At 43.9% G+C, this 13935-nt stretch overlaps 1 protein-coding gene across 2 annotated transcripts in view; it reads left to right on the top strand.

Moving 5' to 3' along the window:
- The window catches only part of cux2b (cut-like homeobox 2b), a 268878-nt gene that overhangs the window by 130140 nt on the left and 124803 nt on the right, over positions 1 to 13935 (top strand). The gene's annotated exons all lie outside the window — the stretch shown is intronic.

Raw genomic sequence — 13935 nt, 5'->3', positions numbered from 1 at the left:
ATAAGGCGCACCTAAAAGTCTTCATTTTTTTCAAAAGCTGACCATGCGCCTTATAATACAGTGCGCCTTATATATGGATCAATATTAAGTCGCAACTTACGCAACAGCCGCCGACTCGATTTTCCCCCGAACCTGGAGTAGTCCGCGGTGTATGCTGGGATTAATTTACCGGCGTTTCATTGGCTAACCAATGTGTCAATCATCATTTGAATCGATCGCTATTGGCTAAAGTTATTCGGAGCCTCGGATAGGCTAGAGGGCCGAAACAAACCCTGCAATTGTCGAAAAAGATGCGTCAATCATCCGTTAAATCGATCGCTATTGGCTGAAGTTATTCGGAGCCTCGGATTGGCTAGAGGGCCAAAACAAACCCTGCAATTGGCCGAAAAAGTTGTGTCAATCATCCGTTAAATCGATCGCTATTGGCTAAAGTTATTCGGAGCCTCGGATAGGCTAGAGGGCCGAAACAAACCCTGCATTTGGCCGAAAAAGATGCGTCAATCATCCGTTAAATCGATCGCTATTGGCTAAAGTTATTCGGAGCCTCGGATAGGCTAGAGGGCCGAAACAAACCCTGCAATTGTCGAAAAAGATGTGTCAATCATCCGTTAAATCGATCGCTATTGGCTGAAGTTATTCGGAGCCTCGGATTGGCTAGAGGGCCTAAAACAAACCCTGCAATTGTCGAAAAAGATGTGATAATCATCCGTTAAATCGATCGCTATTGGCTAAAGTTATTCGGAGCCTCGGATAGGCTAGAGGGCCGAAACAAACCCTGCAATTGTCGAAAAAGATGCGTCAATCATCCGTTAAATCGATCGCTATTGGCTGAAGTTATTCGGAGCCTCGGATTGGCTAGAGGGCCAAAACAAACCCTGCAATTGGCCGAAAAAGTTGTGTCAATCATCCGTTAAATCGATCGCTATTGGCTAAAGTTATTCGGAGCCTCGGATAGGCTAGAGGGCCGAAACAAACCCTGCATTTGGCCGAAAAAGATGACTGAATAGCAAGCTTGCTAAACTACGCCATAAAGAAACATGTTTCATTAGTCTGTATTTGTAAATATTTTACTCTCCTGGATTTACTTCACTCACGGTTGTAAGAGGACCATGATTGCGTATCATTATTGAACGTGAGAACTTAGGTGAGCTACGCGGCTTTATATTTTCCCGGTATCTTGTTTTAGAACGATCTTGATGTTGCTGTGATGAGTTGAGTGAATTCAACTCAATTCCAAGTGTTTATTGTCATATGCACAGTAAAGTTGCGAGCGAAAAAGAAAATAGAAACTAAGGAATGTTTGGCATTTCTTGAATCCCAAGACTTGAACCTTCCGAATGATATTTGAAATGACGCATTTAAGTGACATGGTACAGACACCGCATCCGCACGTGTCTACGACACGTATTTGCTTCTTTGCAAGCTTTGGGAATGTTAAGGGGGTAAAAAGTTGGACTGAACTATCTGACTGTTTTGTCCACGTTCCCATTGTAGCGCCTTATAATCCGGTGCGCCTTATCTATGGAAGATATAGGACCAAAAACTATTTTTTGGGGGTGCGCCCTATAACCCGGTGCGCCCTATAGTGCGGAAAATACGGTACGTAAAATACTGTACTTCTGAGTCAAGTCAACTCATGTTTATTTGCACAGCCCTTACAGTGTTCATTTGAGCTGTGAAAAGTGATGGGTCCCGGGGACTCGCATGCTCAAAAATCTATGGGTCCCAACGGAGATCTATGGCTCCCCAAAATGTAGTGTTATCGCGGTTGAAATTGTAAATGGGCAACAAATATGTAAATATATAAATCTATGTATTCATTCAGTTACAAATCAGTTATCACTTCAGATTTTTCAGTTCACAATATTGTACATTATACAAAATATTATTGCTGGAATAATTATATGAATCTATATTTTCATGCAGTTTTAATCATCACAGTTCATTGATAATACAAATCGGTTATCGCTTCAGATTTTTCAGTTCACAATATTGTACCCTATACAAAATAATATTGCTGAATTATTTATATATTCATGCAGTTTTAATCATCACAGTTAATTGGTAATACAAAACAGTTATCACTTCAGATTTTTCAGTTCATATATTCTTCGTGGTTTGCTGTCCCGCCATAGTTGTAATGCCGTCTCAAAGTCCAATCCATTATCATCTTCCTCATAGCATCACCAGGAATATAATTTAGTCCATTTGGGCAGAAAAGTCCTTTTCTTGCTAGGAGTATTCTTTTGTTTATTTTCTTTTGTCGAATCGTTCGCTTCAACACACGTGTTTTCCTTGCCTCCGCGATCTTCTGAAGAATTTCTCCGCCGTTTTTTCGTGCCGGAATTATTGCCGTTGTTACTACTTTCTGTTTTATGTTTCGACTTATTACCGACACTGAAGAAATTTGCATTTTTTTGTTGATTTGTACCTAATACCAACTGTTTTGTCGGAGGCATACTTCTCTTTCATTCGACAACCGCCACAACAATGACGTCATCTCGAAGCAACGAAATCTCGTTTGCCGAGATCGCCGCGAGACCAAAACAACAATGGCGGATCTGCCTGACGAAAAGTTTGGAGTGCGGTTAATCTTTATTAAAAAAAAAAAAAAAAGTAATCGGGTATGGATGACATTTTGTTGTCAAAAACGTTGCGTCACGGGGACGCACGTTGATTTGACACAATGCGTCCCCAGCAAAAATGATGCATCTAGGATGCAGGGACGCGGGACACTGCCCTTAATCACAAGCAACTTTTTCAAGTATTTTAGAAAGAAACCGGGTCAAGTTTGGGTTTTTGGAGAGCCCTTTGTTAGGCGTTGCCCTCAAAAATACGCAGAGAGGAGATATGGCAAAAAGGGAACGTGCTTTATTGCATTTGGGACATGTTCCCTGAATGACAGTGGACCTAATACATTGATAATGATAAGAACTGAAGGTGCAATGATCCTGATAAGCTCTTTAACCAGCGAGACTTGAAGTGGGTCAAAGAGGCAAGTAGGCTGTTTGCCCGGACTCACCTGCTGTGTAAGTTAATCAAGTGACAAATCGCCAAAATGAGAAAAAAACTGAACAGGCACCATCCTGCACATCTCCGATATCTTACAGATCTTTGATATGTGACGTACAGTGTTCCCGTTTATTTTTGTCTTGTTTAATATCGGTTTCCAGTTTCGTTCCAGTCTATTTTTGTCCTGTTTATTATTCACTCCAGTCTTCGTTCCTGTCTTGTTTGTCCTGTTTATTTTCGATATCCTGTTTCATTATCTATCCTGTCTGTCCGTCCTGTCCGGCATCGACCCCATTTGTCCGATATCAACTCGGGCAATTGGAATCGATCTCGTCGGACTCTGGCTTCCTGTCTTTCCACGCCAGACCGGCTACCTAACAAGCATGACTCCCCAATTCCCGTAAAATAAAAGGCTTGTGTGAGGACGTCACGCGTTTGGGTCCTAATCCTGTTCTGGTTCCTGACAATAAGACTGAATCGATACATTTCCAGATCTTGAAATTTAGTCCGTTTCGACGCGACCACATTATCCATAATTAAAAAAACAGTTTTCCATTTAGACTTCTAAAGGTAGTAAATTAGTGACTGTCCGAAACGCAGTATTGGGTGGTGTGAATACGTTTTAAGCTCAGTATAGTGTCAGGTATTGACACAATGATGAGTTCAAGTACACCAGGGAAAGGCCGCAACTTCCTCCTGAACCGGACCACAATAAACAGTATAGGAAATGGATGTGTGATGGATGAATCCTGTTATGGAGAGTGCAGATTATTGACCTGACCCGAGTCTTAATGTCGGGAAGTGTTTTAGAGAAGGACCCAAACGTACGTTGCGGCTCGGGTGTGTTAGACAAACACCATTTTTGATCACCTAGAGATAAAAGGCACTGTCTTCTTTTCAGGGTTCGTAGGGGTGCTTGAAATCCTTGAAAATTCCCTTGTCAGAAAAATGCTTGAATGGTGGGTGAAGTGCTGGAAAATGCTTGAAATTGTTGTCATTGCCATGTTTCTTGGCAGTCTGAAAATAAATTTAGAAAAAAAGTGTGAACATTTTGTCAACCAGCCTGCTTTGGTGGCTTGTCATGATGGTGTTGTCGTATGAAGCGTCACCACCCTCTACTGGTCACACTCTAGAGGACAGCTCTTTTTAGAAAACTGGCTCTTTCGGCTCCCAAACAGGTTTCTCAGATTTATTGTTTTTTTCAATGATATATTCATTTATCCATTATCTGCAGCGCTTATCATCAGTAGGGTCGCGGGGTTGCTGAAGCCCATCCCAGCTATCTTCGGGCAGTGGGCAAGGGACACCCTGAACTGGTTGCCAGCCAATCGCAGGGCACACAGAGACAAACAACTCACTAGCTTATTCACACCTACAGACAATTTTGGACCGGCCAATCAACCTGAAATGTATGTTTTTGGGAATGTGGGAGGAAACCCACGCAAGGACGGGGAGAACATGCAAACTCCACACAGGAAGTTTTGATCTCACGATCTCAGAACTGTGCCGCACACGCACTAACCACCAAGTTTAAGGTTTATATAAGTATGATTAAGGCTTGTATAAGTAACCTGTAGTGTTTTGTACGAAAACAAATCATTTCATAAAATAATGTGCTCTATAAAGATGAATAATGTGAAGTTTAACTTACTTTTGGAAGATGAGCTTCAACAGTTAGGCAACCTCCTCCTCCGTGGTAAAAAGTGGCAGAAAAAAAGCGTTCCGACCGTTTTCTCAACCGCATCAAGCTTTCTTATTCCGCTTTATTTTCAAAAGAAACGGCTCGCCTCTTCTTTACACTTTACACCAATATTGAATGGATGCCAAAAATATTTAACAATAAAAACGTCAAAGTTCTTAGCGCCTTGGAGATACATTATAGTATGTTTACACATGAACTAGGAAGAGGAAGCCGGATTTCTTCTTCGGAGTGGATGCTGAGTGACCTCTCACAGCGCCACATGCCAGTAGTGGTGGAAAGAAGCACTACAGTAATATCCTGTACTCTGAAAAAGGTGTGCACTATTCAAAATCTAACTTAGAGCAATGTCCGGATATTTTTCGACATCCTGAAAAAAATGTTCGTATCTACCGTTTTTCGTAACTCGAATTGTCGTCAGTAGGGGAGGGTCTTTATATATATAAAATGAGTCTAAATGCAGTTGCGGTTTCCAGTTTTGTCCCCGTCTATTTTTGTCCTGTTTATTATTCTCTCCAGTTTTCGTTCCCGTCTAGTTTGTCCTGTTTTGTTGATATCCTGTTTCATTATCAATCCTGTCTGTCCCATCCTGTTCGGTGTCCACCCCATCTGTCCGATATCTACTCGGGCAATTGGTATCGATCTCGTCGGCCTCTGGCTTCCTATTATTTCACGCCAGACCGCTGTCTAATGTGCATGACTCCCCATTTCCCGTAAAATAAAAGGCTTGTGTGAGAAACGTCACGCATTTGGGTCCTGATTTTGTTTCGGTTCATGACATGACCAGGCTGCAATGGATGTTCCATCCATCCATCCATCCATCCATTATCTGCACCACCTATCCTCAGTAGGGTCGCGGGGGTGCTAGAGCCCATCCCAGCTATTTTCGGGCAGTGGTTAGGGGACACCCTGAAATGGTTGCCAGCCAGTCGCAGGGCACACAGAGACGGACGACTCACTCGCTTATTCACACTTCTGGACAATTCGGACTGGCCAATTAATCTGACATGCATGTTTTTGGAATGTGGGAGGAAACCCATGCAAGCACGGGGAGAACATGCAAACTCCACACAGGAGGTTCGATCTAATGACCTCAGAACTGTGTCGCGGACGCGCTTAACCACTGCGCCGGCGTGCTGCCCCGGATGTTCCAATAACAATTAACACGCATATATCCCATTCCGGCACCTCCTTTGTGGGTTCAAATCCAGCTACCGGACTTCCTGTGCGGAGTTTGTGTGTTCTCCCCGTGCTTGCGTGGGTTTCCTCCGGGCAGTCCGGTTTCCTCCCACGTTCCAAAAACATGCATTTCAGGTGGATTGGCCGGTCCAAATTGTCCCTAGGTGTGAATGAGCGAGCGAGTCGTCTGTCCCTCTGTGCTCCGCGATTGGCTGGCAACCAGTTCAAAGTGTCCCCTGCCCACTGCCCGATGATTGCTGGGATGGGCTCCAGCACCCCCGCGACCCTACTGAGGATAAGCGGTGCAGCTAATGAGATGAGAAAGAGATGAGTCTAAATGTGGATCATTTTCCAGATTTTTATCCATACAGTATTTTCTTTCTTTTTTGTCTTCCCTATTGAACTCAATTATTATCCAACACCTATAAAGCCCTTTCCGTGTTTGTAAACACGTGTGACGAAGCTGGGCTGCGTGTGCATTGTTGAAAGAGAATGGCGGAATTTATGTCAGTTTATAACAGCCCATTGACACAAAAACATCGCCGTACATAGACAGGGGCTGCTCTAAATAGCACAAATGCTAGTAGCAAGTTAGCTGTGAGGGTTGCCATGGCGCCCAATTGGCCCCGCCCGTGCTTGTTGACAGTTGACAGATTGGCTTCCCCACTATTTAAACCCTGTCATGTCAATCCCCTGTTGTCAGTCCGTCTGTGAACCTCTGTTTTTCAAGGCAAGCCTTTTTCCGACTCCCGCCTGTCGTGTTTTCGCAGCCGTTTGTCTCCGGCTACAACTCGTTTTGATCCCAAACACGTCTGCTCTCCCGTCACGGCTTACGACCCCTTTTTGTTCCCGACTACATCTACTCTCCCGGTTTCTGACCCCGACCACGTTTTTGCTCTCCTGTCCCGGCTATCGACCTGTTTTTCCGTCTTTGACGCCGCCATCGCTCACAACAGAAGATCCACTTCCATGTTCGGATCACAAACCGAGTACGAGAGCGACTTGCTTCCCGCGCCTAGCGAACGTCGGATCGTGGGTGCAGCCCTTCCACTTTGCTTTAATAAAACTTGTGAGAAACGTCACGCAAGTGGGTCCTGTTTCCGTTCTGGTCCTGACAGCAGCGACTTAATTTCTGTCATCAAAGTCAAGAAAAAGCACAGGTGTCAAACAGGCGGCCTGCGGGCCAGATCAGGCCCGCTAAGGGACTGAATCCGTCCCGTGAGACAACATTCAGAGAAGCGCAAGAGAAAAACAAGCTGCAGGTTGAAATATGTCAACTTGATGATGCCAAAGCCAGGTGCCTCTCACATAGACACTGTACTTGTATATCTCTCTCTCTCTCTCTCTCTCTCTCTTTTTTTTCCCCCACTTTTTCTCCCACTCTGTCTCTTTCTCTTTCACTCTCTGTGTCTCTCTTTTATTCTTTCTTTTTTGCTCTTTGTCTCTTTCTCTCTCTGTGTCTTTTTAACTTCTTTTGCTCTAACTTCCTTTTTTCCTTTTCTCTCTTTTCTCTCTCTCTCTTCATACGCTTCACGCTTTCTTTTCTCTTTTCTCTCCTTCTGCCTTTCTATTTCTCTTTGGATTTCTTTCTTCCTCTCTCTTTCTTTCCCCCCTCTCTCACGACTTTATATCTTTTGTTTCTCTCTCTCTCTTTCTTTGTCCCACCCTCTCTCCTTTTCCCTCCCTCTGCTTCTTATTTCTTTATCTCTTTTTCTTTCTCTTTAATCTACTAGTCCGGCCCCCGAGTTCAAATGAGTTTGACACCCCTTGCTTTAAAGGTACTGGAAATTTGGGAGAAATTGGCCTGAATCCGGGGCAGCACGGCGGCACAGTGGTTAGCGCTTGTGCGGCACAGTTCATGTCATGGGAACCTGTCGTGGGTTCAAATCCAGCTCCAGACTTTCTGTGCGGAGTTTGTATGTTCTCCCCGTGCTTGCATGGGTTTCCTCCGGGCACTCTGGTTTCCTCCCACATTCCAAAAACATGCATTTCAGGGTAATTGGCCGGTCCAAATTGTCCCTAGGTGTGAATGAGCGAATGAGTTGTCTGTCCCTGTGTGCCCTGCGATTGGCTGGCAACCAGTTCAGGGTGTCCCCTGCCCACTGCCCGATGATTGCTGGGATGGGCTCCAGCACCCCTGCGACCCTACTGAGGATAAGCGGTGCAGCTAATGAGACCATGACATCATCTCAAAACAACGATATCTCGTTTGCCGAGATCGGCGCAAGACCAAAACAACAATGGCGGATCTGCCTGACGAAAAGTTTAGAGTGCGGTAAATCTTTGTTAAAAAAAAGTAATCCGGTAATAATGACAATTTGGTGTCAAAAAAGTTGCGTTCCGGGGACGCACGCTGATTTGACACAATGCGTCCCCAGCAAAAATGATGCGTCTAGGACGCAGGGACGCGGGCAAACCAGAACACTGTATACCAGGGGTGTCAAACTCATTTTAACTCGGGGGCCACACGATGGAACAAACATTCTGTCGAGGGCCGGACGAGTAGATTAAAGAGAAAGAAAGAAAGAAAGAGAGAGAGAGAGAGAGAGAGAGAAAGAACAAGAGAGATAAAGAGAGAGAGAGAAAGAACAAGAGAGAGAGAGAGAGAAAGAACAAAAGAGAGAGAGAGAGAGAGAAAGAACAAAAGAGAGAGAGAGAGAGAGAGAGAGTAAGAACAAAAGAGAGAAAGAGAGAGAGAAAGAGAGAAAGACAGAAAGGGGAACGAAAGAGAGAAAGACACAAAGAAAGAACGAAAAAGAGAAAGACACAAAGAAAGAACGAAAAAGAGAAAGACACAAAGAAAGAAAGAGAGAGAGAGAGAGAAAGAACAACAGAGAGAGAGAGAGAGAGAGAGAGAAAGAACAAGAGAGAGAGAGAAAGAACAAGAGAGAGAGAGAGAAAGAACAAGAGAGATAAAGAGAGAGAGAGAAAGAACAAGAGAGAGAGAGAGAGAAAGAACAAAAGAGAGAGAGAGAGAGAGAAAGAACAAAAGAGAGAGAGAGAGAGAGAGAGAGAGAGTAAGAACAAAAGAGAGAAAGAGAGAGAGAAAGAGAGAAAGACAGAAAGGGGAACGAAAGAGAGAAAGACACAAAGAAAGAACGAAAAAGAGAAAGACACAAAGAAAGAACGAAAAAGAGAAAGACACAAAGAAAGAGAGAGAGAGAGAGAGAGAGAAAGAACAACAGAGAGAGAGAGAGAGAGAGAGAGAGAGAAAGAACAAGAGAGAGAGAGAAAGAACAAGAGAGAGAGAGAGAGAAAGAACAAGAGAGAGAGAGAGAGAGAGAAAGAACAAGAGAGAGAGAGAGAGAGAGAGAGAAAGAACAAAAGAGAGAGAGAGAGATAGAAAGAACAAAAGAGAGAGAGAGAGAGAGAGAGTAAGAACAAAAGAGAGAAAGAGAGAGAGAAAGAGAGAAAGACAGAAAGGGGAACGAAAGAGAGAAAGACACAAAGAAAGAACGAAAAAGAGAAAGACACAAAGAAAGAACGAAAAAGAGAAAGACACAAAGAAAGAACGAAAAAGAGAAAGACACAAAGAAAGAACGAAAAAGAGAAAGACACAAAGAAAGAACGAAAAAGAGAAAGACACAAAGAAAGAACAAAAGAAAGAGAAAGACACAAAGAAAGAACAAAAGAGAGAGAAAGACAGAAAGAAAGACAGAAAGAAAGAAAGAAAGAGTAAGAAACAAGTACAGTGTCTTTATGAGAGGCACCTGGCTTTGGCAACATCAAATTGACCTATTTCAACCTGCAGCTTGTTTTTCTCTTGCGCTTCTCCGAGTGTTGTCTCGCGGGCCGGATTCAATCCCTTGGCGGGCCCGATCTGGCCCGCGGGCCGCCTCTTTGACACCTGTGCTGTATACCGTATTTTTGACGAATCCCTGCAGGAAATGATCATTTCTCTTGGATATATGAATACGTTATAAAGAAAGGAATGAACCCAAAGGTGGAGGAATGATCATGAATTACAGCGCTTTGATAAAAGACTGGAGGTGTTATGACGCAAGCTTCCTCTCGCGTCTCCGTAATTACCTTTCCGCACGAGCCGACGGCCGCGCCGGCGGTGAGTCCGACGGTCATAAAGCTCTCCCCGTGCCTAATTGTCTGAGGAACTCTATGGCACTTTCATAGATGAGGGACCGCGCCGTTCGCCGGAATGCTTTTCCAGCTCGATGAAGACGGATCTTCATTACGGGATAAACATTGCGCTTATTAGCTACAGATTGCTCAAGTGGATGGCTAACCGGGGGTCTCAATGAGCCAGCCTGGAAATCCATTTGGAAGCAGCTGTTTGGCTCCGTTCCTCAGTCCATTATCTGCACCGCTTATCCGCAGTAGGGTCGCGGGGGTGCTGGAGCCCAGTGTTCCCTCTAAGCTGCGCCGTTCTGGTCCTGACAAGAAAATCTAGCCGGCGCACAAAAATCAGGGCTCGAAATGACTCATTAAGAAGCCACTTAAGTCAAAGTTACAGTGCATGAAGGTCGAAATACACGGGTTCCCCTGACGTTGTGTCCTAAATGCGGTATTTTGAAGTAGAACAAAGTTGAGTAAAGTTAGGAGAGTTTTTCGAGAACCGGCTTTTTTGGCTCGGCTCACTAAAAGGAACCGGCTCTTTCGGGTCCTAAACGGCTCTTCCGGTTGTTTTTGCTTCTTTCATCCAACATGACCAAATATGATGTAAAATTATGCACAAAATGACTTAAAGGAAAGGGGGAATAGAGCAAAAGAGAAAAAAATACCAAAATGAAAAAGTAGTGAAAAGCTGAGAAAAAAAAGAAACAAAAGGAAGAGAAAAAAAGAAGGAAAAACTTTGAAAAAAAGTCAGAAAAAAAGAAAAGAAAGAAATGTAGGAAAAAATTAAATAGAGAACAAAAAGAAAAAAGTAACAAAAAAAGTAGAAAAAATACACGGAAAAAAAGAAGAAAAAGTTTGTGTTGCATTCAGATAATTTCCAATGATATCAAGTGAATCTTGTTGCCAACATTGTACTTCCACTAAAAAATTTAATCAAATACAGTTCTGTATCGTGCAACCAACTAAAAAATCCCCCAAAAATGTTAATATTATGCGACAAAATATATCAGGAAATAAAAAGAAATGGATATCTTGTGAAAGAATTGTAAAAACAAACGACATTTGTAGACCGTACAACCTTTGCAATCATACATTAATAATGCTAAAGATTGCCGGAAACTCCGCAAAATGTAACTTGATGTCAAGTTTTGGACACGTTTGATAATGAATTATCCTGCCACACTAGGGATTACGGTTCCTCACTGTTGTTTCAAGCGTTGCTCACCGACTTTGTGTGAACGCTCAGACCCGTAAGGAAAATTACAGGGAACTTTGCTGGAGCCCATCCCAGCCATCCTCAGGCAGTGGGCAGGGGACACCCTGAACTGGTTGCCAGCCAGTCGCCGTTCTTCAGTGTTTTATTGTAATGTCTTTGCAGCGCTAAAACAATCATTGCCTCTGTGTTTTTATCAAGGTTCGTACAGGTGCCTGAAATCCTTAAAAAGGCTTGAATTATAATGTTGTATTTTCAAAAACTACATGAATTATGGGTGAATAACTTTACTAGGCTTGAAATTATTTCCTGTGCTGTGTCTCCTGGCAGTCTGACTTGCTATACCATGCTTTTAAATGAAGAAAAATTCAAAACGTGTGTAAAAATGACGCAGATGGTGGCTCCAGTCCTCATTAACAAGTTGTCATCCAAGAAGGCAGGTTTATTAGACTAGCGTCATGGGAATTAAGACTCTCCTGGCTCCCTAACAGCTACTGAGAATTTTTTTTGTCATGATTACCGATGTGAGTCACCTGTGCCCGCTCCTTTGGTGCCAACTGTCCTTATTTAAACCCACTCCTATCCGTCCCCATTTGTCAGTCCGTCTGCGAACATCAGTTAAAACTAGGCAAGCCCTTTTCGACCCTGACTCCCACCTGTTTTTTGCTCCCGTCTGTCCCCCGGCTTCGACCCGTTTTTGATCCTGACCACGTCCACTCTTCCGTCCCGGCTTTCGACCTCTCTTTGTCCCCGACCACGTCTACTTTCCTTTCTTGGCTTACGGCTCGCTTCCGACCCCAACCACTTTTTCGCTCTCCTGTCCCGGCTACTGACCCGTTTTTCCGTTCCCGACACTGCCATCGCTCGCCACGGAAGATCCACTTCCGCGTTAAGAGCGACCTGCTTCCTGCGTCCAGCAATCCCTGGATAGTGGGCGCAACCCTTCCCCTTTCTTCCAACAAAACTTGGGTCCTGTCTCCGTTCTGGTCCTGACAAAAATTTGTCCGAATTTGCCTCATTTTTCAGCTTTTTATTCATAGATTACTTTCTTTCTTTATTTTTTGTCTTAGGGCTCCATAGGGTCAATACCGATCTGTGTTTGCAAACGTGACGCCTTGAAGCTCCGTGTGGATTGTTGAAGCAGATTGGCAGAATTCATATCAGTTTATAGCAGCACAATTGCACAAAAAGATCATAGATCATGGATAGAAACAGAAAAACAGCAGCAGTATAGTGACTTTATTTTAAATTCACCTGGGAATAAATGTTCCTTTGATTAGCGTGGATGATACTGGAAAAATTGGCCTAGAAAGTGCTGGAAAAGTGCTTGAATTCGGCCATGAAAAAGGTGTACCGACCATTTAGCGTGCTCAAGTGGATGGCTGGGGTCTGAATGAGTGAGCATGGAAATTCATTTCAAAGCAGCTTCTCAGTATTTCACCGCAATATCTTCGCACCGCTCGACCGAACCTTCGCCTTGATGCTCTTTTTGGGGTTGTGCATTCTGCACTCCATACCAAGGAACATTTACACCGCCCTTGTTATTCCTCTCAGTCGTTGATAGGTTTGCACCACGCTCGGGTGACCGGGTGGAGCTAATGCTTGTGTTTTGACCGACTGTCTGGTGTTCAATGATGAGCGAGCCACTCGGGCATAATCGAAGCACGGGCGGGCCTCCGGCCCATTGTGACAAACATAATGGGCTCCTGGGCTGTTCTCCATGGTCTCCTTGCTCAAGCACCCTCTTCATGGTAAGGACTATGGAGAGGAAGGGAGCAAAGGAGGGTAATTGAGCAGTGTTCTCGTTTACCCGCGTCCCTGCGTCCTAGACACATCATTTTTGCTGGGGACGCATAGTCTCAAATCAACTTTTTGGACACAAAATTGTCATTATTACCCGATTACCGTCGTTTCCGCACTATAAGGCGCACCGGGTTATAGGGCCCACCCCGAAAAAATTGTTTTTGGTCCTATATTTGACATACATAAGACGCACCGGATTATAAGGCGCTACAATGGGAACGTGGACAAAACAGTCAGATGGTTCAGTCCAAATTCTTACCCCCTTAATATTCCCAAAGCTTGCAAAGACGTGTCGAGAACACGTGCGGATGCGGTGTCCGTACGATGTCACTCAAAAGCATCGTTCCATCATTCGGAAGGTTAAAGTCTTGGGATTCAAGAAATGCCAACCATTCCTTAGTTTCTATTTTCTTTTTCGCTCGCAACTTTACTGTGCATATGACAATAAACACTTGGAATTGAGTTGAATTTAAAAATAGACACTCCATTCCATCCATCATCTGCACCGCTTATCACAGAAACATCGAGTTCAGTCTGAAACAAGATACAGGGAAAATATATAGCCGGAGTAGCTCACCGAAGTCGTTGTGTTCAATAATAATGTGCAACCATGGTCCTCTTATATCCGTGAGTGTAGTAAATCCAGGAGAGTCAAATATTTACAAAAACAGAATGGTAAAACATGTTTCCTCTATGCTGTAGACAACCAGACTTGCTTTTCACATTCATCTTTTCGGCCAATTGCAGGCTTTGTTTTGCCACTTTAGCCTATGCCAGCCTGTAAATGATAAAAAGGTTCCACCCCCTTTACCTCCGAATAACTTTAGCCAATAGTGATCGATTCATATGATGATTGACACATTGGTTAGCCAATGAAACGCCGGTAAATAAATCCCAGCATACACCGCCGACTACTTGGCGTTCGGGGGAAAATCGAGTCGGCGGCTGCTTGCTTTAG

The sequence above is a fragment of the Urocampus carinirostris genome, chromosome 5 (assembly GCF_059441175.1).
Source record: "Urocampus carinirostris isolate Australia breed hairy pipefish chromosome 5, RoL_Ucar_1.0, whole genome shotgun sequence".
Classification (NCBI taxonomy): Eukaryota; Metazoa; Chordata; class Actinopteri; order Syngnathiformes; family Syngnathidae; genus Urocampus; species Urocampus carinirostris.
Note: the sequence above shows the minus strand (reverse complement) of the source record. Positions and strands in the feature narration are given on the sequence as shown.